We start from the raw sequence: 12,721 nt of genomic DNA, 5'->3' as shown, positions 1-12,721 counted from the left end.
GATTTTTTCCATATCACCCCAACTTGACTTAAACCATTATAGTGTCGATCAAAATATTAGAATTTTTAGAACCTTTGAGAAATGCATCATGTTTCCTTTACTGTGAGTGAGTATGCACAAGTCCATCTGTCGGCTTACATACATTGTATCCCCTGGGGTCCGTTTCTTATTGGTATTAAGACGCAAGAAGGGAGGAACAATTGTATGACTAATAGCGGATTTTGATCAAGTCAGTAGTTTAAATTGTACGAAGTACAGCAGTGATCAAGTTTAATGACTTTGGGTTTGCTCTAAAAGCGAGTTAAATATTCATGCTTATGAATACCCAGATGATTAAGCCTCATAAAGACTCACAGTGTCCAGAATCCTAACGATTGTTATTTGCTTTATTTTATTTTTGGTGATCAATATAAGGCTTGAGTATGACAGGTTATTACATTTCTACCAACCTTACCGAGATTTTTGCTAGAGACTAACACCTCTTCCAATTTGCTTTATGTTTATATCACATACTTTACTCTAACAGCTTGTTTAAGACCTACCAATGCACCAATGATTAAGCACTCAGTCTTTTAAGCTTATTTTCTACTGGATATGGGGTCAAACAATCAATGTACTATCATTTTCTCTTTTTGCTTAAAAAAACTCAAAATTTTGAGGAGCATAAAACAAAATGAATTTAATCGCCACAGTCACTTTCAGTTTATAGATTAATGGCTATCCTATCAATCTACAAGTAAATAACAGAACGAATACATGCAAGCATGCTCCACAAACTTAAATGACAGACATAATTTTCAGCGAGAAAATTAAGTAAAAACGCATAACACCGCCCCCAATTACTTTCCATTGTCAGGTAAATGGCTATCCCGAACATTTACAAGTAAATCTCAGGACCAAACATATACAAGTATATGTCCTTCAAATATGAATAATTGACATACTTCTCAGCGAATGTATGCAAAAATCTTTTTGATTTTTCTCTTTATATACATAAAACACAATCTTTTTGTCTTTTTCGATTTTCTTATAAACAAAAATTCATAATCTTTTCGATTTTTCGGATTTTTCTTTACAAACTGAAAACACAATCTTTTTGTCTTTTTCAAGATTTTAAAATGTTTTTGGATTTTCAAAATATTTTAACGAAAAACATTAAAGACTTAAAAAACACAATATTTTTGGTTTTTCAAATGTTTTTGGTTTTTAAATTTTTCAATGTTTTTGGGTTTTCTCTATACAAACAAAAAGCACAATATTTTTGTATTTTTCTATTTTTCAACCCCTAAAACTCAAAACCAAAATAAAATTTTAAATAAGACTAAACCGAAAATAAAGATAGTTATCCTTGTTCCAGGATTTCAGTAAGGGTCTTCAATCCATTTAAACCAAGAAAAAATTGAAAACGAGTTTTGTCAAAGGCTTTGGTAAATAGATTGGCTTTTTGAAAATCGGTATGTACTTTCTCAAGGTCAATTAATTTCTTTTCAAAACAATCCCTTATAAAATGATATTTAATTTAGATATGTTTCGTTTTAGAATGTTGTACGGGATTTTTTGTGATGCTAATGGCAGCAGAGTTATCAATTAAAATTGGAGTAGTAAGAAACTTCAAACTGTAGTAGCGCAGATGTTGGATCCACAAAACCTGGGAACAGCAACTCGAGGCTGCAACATATTCTGCCTCAGCGGTTGAAGTAGAGACCGTCGTCTGCTTTTTACAATGCCAAGAAACAAGCCGTTTTTCTAAGAATTGACACCCTGCTGTAGTCGATTTGAAATTAATCTTGCACCCTCCATAGTCTGAGTCTGAAAAGGCGGTAAGTTCAAAGTTATCGTCCATGTGGTACCATAACCCGATGTCTGGATTGCCCCTCAGATATTGAAGAATACGCTTGACCGCTGCCAGGTGAGTCACTCGGGGACTAGCTTGGTACCTAGCACATAAACAAACAGCAAACATTATATCAAGGCGAGAAGCCGTAAGATACATTAAAGATCCAATCATAGCACGATAGAGGGTAGGATCAACGATGTCCTCCAATTCATCCGGTGATAAATTGTGACCCAGGGGGAGATGAGTTGAAGGGATTTTTCCGGCAGATATCTTGAAAATTTGGTCTGGTGAATAAAGATTCCTTTCGCAGACTGGTGAACTTGCAACCCTAAGAAAAAGTTCATCTCTCCCATCGAGCTCATCTCGAACTTTGTTTGCATTGACTTCTCAAAATCCTTACAAAACGTGTCGTTTGTTGACCCAAAGATAATGTCATCGACATAAATTTGAACGAGGAGAAGATCATCACCAATATTCTTATAGAATAAAGTATAGTCGACAGTCCCTCGTTTGAAGCCGTTATCATGGTCGGCAAGCGTGCCATACCAAACTCTCGGAGCTTGATTTAGACCATAAATCTAAATCTGAATGTAATATGGATTCTCGGGTTTTCCAATAGGCTGGGCGGTTTGGGTAGTAGTTTTAGAAAAGGGTTTTGTGTTAAGTTTGTTAAATGGTTTAAAGTTTATACCCAATGCGCATTAAATCTCATTACAACAGCGACCCAAACCTGGAAGGTTAGACACACCGTTGTAATTCGCTAGGCACATTGTTGTCACTATGGTTGTGCACGGTTTGGTTTGGTTGGTTTGGCAGTTTTAGGTTTGTTAATTTCGATTAATAATCAAAACCATATGTGGGATAAAGTTTTTGCTTATAATTACATAAAATTCGGTTTGATTAATTTCGGTTAATAACAAAAACCATACTTTGGCTTAAGTTTTTGCTTATAATTACATAAAATGGAGACATAATACATGATGTGTAACATGAAATAAAGGTTTAAAACATGAAATACATGAAATGAGGGTACAAAAGCTAGATATATATGAAAAGATGAATTCTCCGGACTGGTCAAGTTAATTCTGGTTAACCAAGGGTACAAAAAGAACCGATAACGGATTTCGGTTAGTTTGGTTCAGTTTCATTGGTTTTTGGTCAACGGTTCGTTTATTGTTCACCCCTAGTTTAGTTGTACTTGTACCACCTAAAACCCTTTTTAGAACATCACCTTTTATTATCCTTTGAACTTGATTTTTGACAGTATTACCAACACACAAGTTTCATACTGAATACAAACACAAATTTCCTGCTACATTGCCCTTTTGTATCATGAATGAATATCATCATTTGAAGTACAAACAAGGCCCAAGGTTCATGCAAGTAGGAGTATCTTCCCGACGTGTGCACTGGTTTCCATAAGCTTGTGAGCCTCCCCTGCTTCAGATAAAGGGAAGTACTTGTAAACAACAGGCTTCACCTTCCCTTGTGCGATTGCAGGCCATACATTCTTCTCCACATCACTCACTATTTCCGCTTTCTTTTCTATACTTCGGGTTCTCAGACCCGCAGCTGCATCAACAAAAATTATATTATGATATAAAAAAAACGTATTTTTGTATACAAATAAGTTTTCAATAAAATTCATATCGAAGTGTAGATATAATAAGACTGAACAATACTGCTTATTTAAATTTTTTATTTAATGATACAAATTATTAAAGAAAAAACTTAATCATATGTTAAATGAAAAAAGAAAGAAACAATAAAATGAGATTTTGTAAGAATTGAGAGAGAACCCATTGTCTGATAATACGGATATAGTGTGCATGAAACCAGAAAAACCGAACCCCAAATAAAAACTAACAGTTTGGTTTTATGTTTCCGTGAAAAACAAACTTTCAGTTCGGTTTTGGTTTTGCATGTAACTAAAACCAGAAAAAAAATGAACCAAACCGAATTTATAGATTTCAATTTCTAATTGAATACAAGTACACTTTATAAGAACTTATTATATAGGTATTGCACAAATATTTTAGCCCAAATTATGATAATTGGAACACTTTTGAAACTTGGTTACTATTCTATGAAATTGCCCCTAATAGGATTTAGAACCAAAGTTTTAGTACCAAATTCATTATTTTGGACCAATGCTTTTTCAGCCCAAAATTTTCAAGGACAAATGGTAAAACTGAAATATCGAGCTGAACCCAAACAGACACCAAAAAGACCTAAATCAAGCGGCTTTCAACAACTCAAAAACCAAAATTTCGGTTTTTGGTTCGGTTTGAGCACAAAACTGACCCATGCACACCCTACTTTAACAAATCAGACAATATATCATCATCATCATCATCGTACTCAGTATATCCCACCAATAGCAATGCTATGGTAGGGTCTGAGGAGGGTAAGATGTAGACAGCCTTACCTCTATCCCATAAGGATAGAGAGGCTGCTTCCGGTGAGACCCCCGGCTCGATAGTAGTTTTGAATCAAGCCTTGGACATAAGACACATAACACTCAATCATCGGGACACCGGCTGATTGGTGCATGTGCCCTTGTCTTTCGGCTATCAACGCCACCACATGATGCCTGATTAACCTTCCGCCACTTTTAACGTTATTTTCACGTGATTAGTAAAAATAACGTCAAAATTAGTGCAATTTTACTTTTGCCCACCCAAGGGTTCACAGATATATACATTATATGTGCGCACCGCAAGCAGGGCGTAAATCATACAATATATATATCTACCTATCTACCTATACTAATAAAAGAAAATAATTCTGGACACATGGCATTCTGAAGTTAATTCTTACTATCAAATTCCCGCCAAAATCACTTCTTTTCTATTGATGGAAAAGAAAAAAAAATCTTGGTTCAAATATAGTATTGATTATAAATTCAAGATGCCGTATTAATTGGTCAATCCCCATTGATTGAATTATTAATTCCATAAATTATATTCTAACCATACTTAATATAAAATATATATTAATATAATAATTACGTAACATAAATATATTTTCTTTAAAATTGAAATGTATATATAAAAGAGTTTATGTTTAAAAGAGTACATTAACATTCAATTTTTTGAGACATCTTCATATTAAAGAAAACTATAATAATTTGTTTTTATTTCTTTTTTACAAATATTCAGTCTTAAAAATCATAAGACAAAATTTTCATTTTTTATATTTATTATAAGACTATTGTGATAGTTGAACAACAGTGTGTTTATAAGGACAACATGAAAGCTGTTCAAAAAGGAAAATCTAGTGTTTTTTTCCTCTATGGTCGGGTATGGAATGTAAAACATTTGTGTGAAAGACTTTAGATACATCTTTCAAATGCCTCATTGTTTTAAATGTTGTTTCCAGTGGCATTGTTTCATTATTGTATACCGATGGTAGAACAATCCATTCTTGATTTAAAATTCAAATATATTTGATGATATAAAATGACTATATTTATAATACATTTTTTTACATAATATAAAGAGACTTAATTGTCATTTTTTATTTGTATTAAATTAATTATTGCATTTATACATTAATTTATCTCGAGTAATACACGGATTTCTAAAGCTAGTATATATATATATAGGATTAGGATCATGTGAGAACTATTTTGAAATTGAGAACCTTGAGAACCATTAAACCTCAAAAAACACTCTTCTTAAAAAAATTATAAAACAAAAAAAACGTGAAAATAAAAAAAGTAAAAAAAACCAAAAATTTTTATTTTTCATCCCAGTTCATAAAAAAATATAAAAAAATTGAAAAAAAAAAATATCAATTTAGCAAAATTATACACATATGTATAATACTTAGCTTTTTAATTTTATACATGTTATTTCTTTATACACATATATACAATTAAGATAAATGATAATGTACATATTTATACATTATGAAAATCGAGATTAAATACAAATATACATATGTGTATAATTATGTTTTTTTTATGAAACCGGGATAAAAGAAAATATTTTTTGGTTTTTTTATTTTTTAAAATTTTTGTTTTTTTTCGTTTTATAATTTTTTTTATTATTTAATTAAAAGGTTTTTTTGTGGCTTAAAATGGTTCTCAAAGTTCTCAATTTCAAAAATTTCTCTTAGGATCCTCACCCTATATATATATACCAGTCGTTTTTACCAATATTTTTCAGAAAACACAATTTACATAATTTTTTTAAAAAACACCACTTTTACATAAAGAATATCCATCAAAATAAGTTTTTAAGGGCATGGTCTTTGGTACGTGGATTCTTCAATGAACTGTAATTATCCAAGATGAAACAAACCAAAAACGTTTGATCAAAACTCTTTTCAGTCATCTTGGAAGGATATACAAACAAAATTCAAAAATAAACGCAAAGGGGTCTTTAGTATTATACCTTGCACAGTGAGCCGCTTTCCAAGCATCAATGATAAATTTGCTTCGGTTTTCACTCCACCCATGAAACCAATGATGAAAAGCCTGCCATCCATGCCTAAACTCTCTAGATTCTTCTGGAAGTAAGGCCCACCAACATTATCCAATATAACATCAACACCTGTTTTTCGGCTCATCCAAGGTTAAACATTAAGATTTGTGAAGAATCATCGAGAACAATGGTTTGAAAAGTCAACTTTTGAGTCAAATGGTTATCACCTTTCCCTCCGGTTTCCTCCTTTACTCTTGCAACAAAATCTTCAGTTTTGTAGTTGATGGCAACATCGGCTCCAAGATCCTTGCACGCCTTCAATTTTTCCTCGCTCCCTAAAAAACAAATACATTATGGTTGTATGGTTGCAAATAACCATGGTTAATTATATGAATAATTAACGATAGTTTACCTGCTGTAACAAACACTTTAATACCGAGGTATTTAGCAATTTGAATTGCAAATGTACCAATTCCACTAGAACCACCATGTATCTGAAAAGTTTTACAAGCTCTGAGTAAATATCTTTCGAGAGTGAAATTTAAAAATCCCAATATTTTTTCAACTGCCTGAAAATTAAAAGCTTTGTGTTACGTTCCATTTTCGTCCATGAGATTTACCCATTTCAACTACTTGAGTACTAAGCCCAAATTCTTAACGTATCAAGACCTGTGGTTTCAAATGTTTAACCGTTTTCGTCTTTTCGCAAACTTTGTTAAGAGTTTTTGTTAAACCAAAGCGTATTTCAGTCATTTTATACCTAAGGGACTGTTTATGTAATTTATTAACTACAAATCTATAGTTGAGGAACTGTCTATGTAATTTAATTGATATAATAGTCCCTTAACTTTATAAATTACATAAAGGGTGCCTTAGGTGTAAAATGACCGAAATACCCTTCCATTTAACAGAAAATCTAACACAGTTAATGAAAAGGGCACACGTGGTTAAACTTTTGAAGCCACAAGCCATGATATGTTAACAATTTGGACTTGGTACTCAAATAGATAGAATGGGCAAACCTCAGGGACGAAAATCGAACTTAACTTAATCTTTTTTATTTTTCCTCTTTGGAGATATTTCACGCCGCCTACCTTCAATAATAATGTTATATACCAACTAATGTTATGGCATACGGTTATTCTACTTAACCCGTATTGGAGGTGTTGCATATATGTTTGATACAATATTGAGTTCTTGATAGTAAACTTGAAACTTACAAAACCATTTTGTGTCATTAGTAGGCCTGTAAACGAACCAAACAAACATGAACATGGGCATGTCATGTTCATTCATTTAACTCAAACCAAACACGAACAGTTAATCAAACAAATATTTTTGTTCATGTTCTTACGCTAAGAAAATGATAATGTTCATGTTCGTTCATTGAACATCTAAACTTACAGTTCACAAACATAATTAAACAAGCATAAATGAATAAACATATACGAACACAAACAAACATGCCTATCTAATACATTAAGTATCCAATAATGTTCAACAAACACATCTAAATTAGTGGTCCAACTGTACATGATTCATTACAAAATGCATCATGATTCTACCAAATGAACAAACACAAACAAACATAAATAAACGAATGTTCAGAAACATAAATGAACGAACAAAGCATGTGTTCATGTTAGTTCGTTTAATTCAACAAACAATTTTTTTTGTTCGTTTGAACGGTCAGTTCGTTTACAAGCCGAAGGATTCATTGAACATCCGGTTCGTTTATAGGCCTAGTCATTAGCCCATTCTTTTTGCCCATTTTGGGATTCAATGCACACAAATCAAATTGAAAAAAATTTACACTTTACCAGAAATGTTTCCCCTGAAGATAACTTGCTTGTCATGAAAACAGTTGACCAAACGGTGCATGCGACCTCCGGGAAGCTAGCAGCATCTTTCAAAGAAACTCCAGACGGGATAGGAAGAACTTGACCCGCGGGTACAGCTACTTTTTCAGCATATCCTCCACCACTTATAAGAGCACATGCCTGCACTTCAATATTCCAATATTATTGGACATAAAGAACAAACTTGAAACTTCATTACAAAATGCATCATGATTCTACCAAATGAACAAACACAAACAAACATAAATAAACGAATGTTCAGAAACATAAATGAACGAACAAAGCATGTGTTCCTGTTAGTTCGTTTAATTCAACAAACAATTTTTTTTGTTCGTTTGAACGGTCAGTTCGTTTACAAGCCGAAGGATTCATTGAACATCCGGTTCGTTTATAGGCCTAGTCATTAGCCCATTCTTTTTGCCCATTTTGGGATTCAATGCACACAAATCAAATTGAAAAAAATTTACACTTTACCAGAAATGTTTCCCCTGAAGATAACTTGCTTGTCATGAAAACAGTTGACCAAACGGTGCATGCGACCTCCGGGAAGCTAGCAGCATCTTTCAAAGAAACTCCAGACGGGATAGGAAGAACTTGACCCGCGGGTACAGCTACTTTTTCAGCATATCCTCCACCACTTATAAGAGCACATGCCTGCACTTCAATATTCCAATATTATTGGACATAAAGAACAAGAAGCTTCACAGCATTTGCATATTATCTAATGACAAGAACATCTAGCCATTCATGTAAAACTTTGTGATAAAAAAGTCAGGACAATTGCACAACCTAAACCATAACCCAATAAGCCCATTTTTGTTTAAATCCAATAAAAAAAACCATTTTTTCTCACATTCGCTCCAAATTTTTTAGCGATTCTCAGGGACGGCCTGGGTTCGGTTCCTAACCAATGTAACTTGTGTAGTGAAGATTGATCATCCAAACCTTATATGTTGCACATGATTCACCCGTTTCAGGTCAAATTAGATTGAATTCTCAGTACATATTATGTGATTTTATAAGTATAACCGGTGTTGTAAAATATCGGTTCATGGTGCCGATTACCGATTCGATTTCAATTAATCGACCCCTAAAATCAGTAATCGGTCAAAGCTAATCAGCAATATAAACCCTAACAGTCACTAATTAATTGAGCATATTAATAAACAAGAGAAGAGATAGATAAGTGAGTGACCTGATCTCCAATTTTCCAACGGTTTACGTTTTTGCCGACGGCTTCGATGGTTCCGGAACACTCTAGACCCGGATACTCGCTCTCTCCCGGTGGCGGAGGGTACTTGCCTTGGCGTTGAAGCGTATCGGCTCTGTTGAGAGCCGTGCTTCCACTCTGATCAATACCTCATCGTCTTTCACCTTTGGCTCTTCTACTTGTTGCAGCTTTAACACCTCTGGACCTCCCGGAGTTGTGATTACCACAGCCTTCATCTTCTTCGATTCTCTTCGCCGCTGCTGATCACTTTCTTTCTTTCTTTCTTTTCAAACACACACACACACACACACATGCGGTAACGGAACTTCAATCATGAGCACGACCAAGCTTGTTTTAACTTACACAAACCTTTAATTTTACTATTATTAATTAATTATTTTTCTTTATATGTTTATAATTATAATAAATGATAGGTTCGTTTAAACTTATGACCTAGTTCGACCTCAATAGGTGAAGCTCAATGAAGTTTTTTCATGAGTCGATTTCAAGTAGCTCGCGAGCAGTTCAGCTCGTTTGCGCCCCTACTGTTACAAGTCACTATCTAAAATCGGCTCGTAAAAAGCTAGAGCAAGTCGAGTTTAAACGGGATTGGGCTCGAGCTGGAGCTTTAGAAATGGAGAGTGTAACGAGCCAATCTCGAGTTCTATGTAAGTTAAACGAGCCAAGCTTGCGCTCAGCTCGGCTTGTTTGCACTTCAACTGACAAAGCTTGGACATTTTTTATAGAGAAACTGAAAGTGATGAACCCTGTTTCGGAGGGAATCAATACGTATAGAAATCTCAGACAAAAACGCATAAACTTACAACGTTGGGAAAAAAAAATGAGGGAGAGGGCGGGAACCCCGGGTCCATTCTAGGCTTCGCTCTTCTGCACCCATAATGTACCCGATTCTATTTTCATGTATGTTACCATTTAAAAATACTATTTAATTTAAATATCATTATAAAATTTAATTTGGTTTCACATCTTGATTTCTAGTGGGTGAGTTTGGATCGGTTCGTACACACGCCTCCGCTTTAACCAAAATTTACATGTGCACGAAACACATCGACAACCAAGCGTCCCTATTTGATATTGTTATCTCATTGGATCTAATGTTGTGTCTTGAAAAAGGCAAGAAAGAGAGTGGTGTGTCTCATTCAAGTACAGAATTAGAATACAAGGCTATGTTACTCGTTAATTAGTTTTGGTTTGACAACTTCTTAGCGAGATTGAGTTTAAACAAACTAAGCTAATGAATATGTGGTGTGATAATGACTAATGAGGCACTTAATTCATTTTAAGAATAACCTGATACATATTTTATGAAAAATCAAAACACATAAATTGATTATCACTTCACTTGAAAAAAACTTAGAAGATGGAACTATAAGGCAAGACAAAGTTACAGGAACTTAAATTAGAATGTATATTACAATTATTGTATTCTAATATGTTAGCATATTTTACTCTTAAAATCATGCTCTTTCTATGTTGTAATTAGTCTATATAGGACACATGTACTATGCAATTAATGTATTCAATTCTACAATATATTACTTTCTATATGGTATTCAGAGCACCCCAACTCCTTTGAGCATACACGATCCAAATCACCTTCCTTTCATCTTATTATTATTTTGTTTTACTCTCTCCCCCCCCCCCCCCCCCACCCACTCCTTTCAAACATGTCTACCACCATCGTTGAAATCACCACTCATACCCATTTTTCATTTTTCTACCAAGCTTACAACTAACAATTTTCCATCTTGGAGGAAACAAGTCATGTCCACCCTAATCGGGCTCGATCTGGACCAATATGTAGATGGCGTAACCCAGCCACCACCAAAATTCATAGAGGGAAAAGGCAATCTCAACTATCGTCCTTGGTTCCGACAAGACCAACTTCTAATTGGAGCTTTGCTTGGAAGCTGCTCCGACACAATCCTAAAGCAAACTACGTTGAAGGGGTATCGGCCGAAGAATATTGAAATTTTGATGTTTTGGCTTGGTGGAAAGGAAAGCAAAACGAATTTCCAAATCTTTTTGCTATGGCCCGTGATCTATTAAGTACTAAGCGTCCAAACTTATACGGTAGCTTTGGAATCAGTTTTTTTCTCTTAGTGGCCAAGTATTATCGATGTGAAGAATAAAACTCACTCTGGAGTTGTTAGAGATGTGCATTTGTCTAAGTAATCATTTAGACGCGGTGGATCGTATACAAAACAAACCAAATTTTGAATACAAAATACCACTTGAACGAACAATTCATGAGCAAGAGGTGGAAGAAGGACTATCTTCCAGCGTATCGGGTGAAGAAGAGGAAGACGAAGGCATGGAAAACGATGATGAAGATTTTGAAGACGATCCAAGAATTATAGATGATAATAAATAAATGAAGACAATTGAAGATTTAAGAACGAAGAAATAAAGACAACTAAAATAAAGTTGTAATGTTTCAGTCAGATACTTTACTTAAATAATTTTACTATGTAAACGTATTTGTACCTGAGATTGATAATAAACAAAAAGTATGTTTATTCTAGTGTTATTATACTTTAAAAATAAATAAAATAAACAACATTCAAACTTGAAATTTAACAACTTAAACAAACAAATAAACAACACTCAAACTTGAAATTTAACAACTTAAACAAATAACTAAACAACATTCAAACTTAAAACTTAACAACGTAAACAAACAACTAAACAATATTCATACTTCTCTAGATTTTCCAAACCCCAAACAACTCCCAAATAGCTAACTTACCAAGCAACCTTCCATGACGTCTTGCATAATCCGCACGCGATTCTTCAACAATACGGGTTCAATTTTCATTTTCTTCAATTATTATATCCCTCTATGTTATATATATATATATATATATATATACAAGATTAGATTCATTTCAGAAATAATTGTTAATGCGAGAAGTGCGAGAAGAGATTCTAACCAATCATATCATTTCTTTTTAATTTTTGAATTATTTAAATATAAGGGTGTTATAGTAAAATGATTAATTTTTATTTTTGATAATTAAACCATTCAACATAAGTTACATTTCAAAATTTGTTTTAACAATTAAATAATATTATTTATTCTTTAATAACATAAACCTAACATGACATTTTTAAACAAGTCTAACGATATATTGTTAATAAGATATGTGAAAGTAGCTTTTGTTCTATATTCTTCTTTTTACTTATATTCTTGTTTAAGTTTTAGTCCTTTTTAATTTTATTATTCATTTATTTTGACATTTTTACTTCACAACACATGAAATGATATTATAGTCATTGTGGGTTAAAATATCTACATCGACTGCCACTCGCTAATATAATGTGCAACGTATTATTAAATTCTATCTTTTTATACCCATAATAC

At 33.3% G+C, this 12,721-nt stretch overlaps 1 pseudogene across 1 annotated transcript; it reads right to left on the bottom strand.

Moving 5' to 3' along the window:
- Positions 1–3,047: 3,047 nt before the first annotated feature.
- Positions 3,048–9,626, bottom strand: LOC143601794 (uncharacterized; annotated as a pseudogene). Its single transcript, XR_013147720.1, has 6 exons — positions 9,322–9,626; positions 8,601–8,780; positions 6,680–6,761; positions 6,495–6,602; positions 6,238–6,396; positions 3,048–3,409 (listed from the first exon to the last, which is right to left on the bottom strand). The product of XR_013147720.1 is annotated as an uncharacterized LOC143601794 (transcript).
- Between the last annotated feature and the right edge of the window lie 3,095 nt (positions 9,627–12,721).

The sequence above is a fragment of the Bidens hawaiensis genome, unplaced genomic scaffold (genome assembly GCF_021521415.1).
Source record: "Bidens hawaiensis isolate Kalapana, Puna unplaced genomic scaffold, B.hawaiensis_p1.1 tig00057105_1, whole genome shotgun sequence".
Taxonomy (NCBI): Eukaryota; Viridiplantae; Streptophyta; class Magnoliopsida; order Asterales; family Asteraceae; genus Bidens; species Bidens hawaiensis.
Note: the sequence above shows the minus strand (reverse complement) of the source record. Positions and strands in the feature narration are given on the sequence as shown.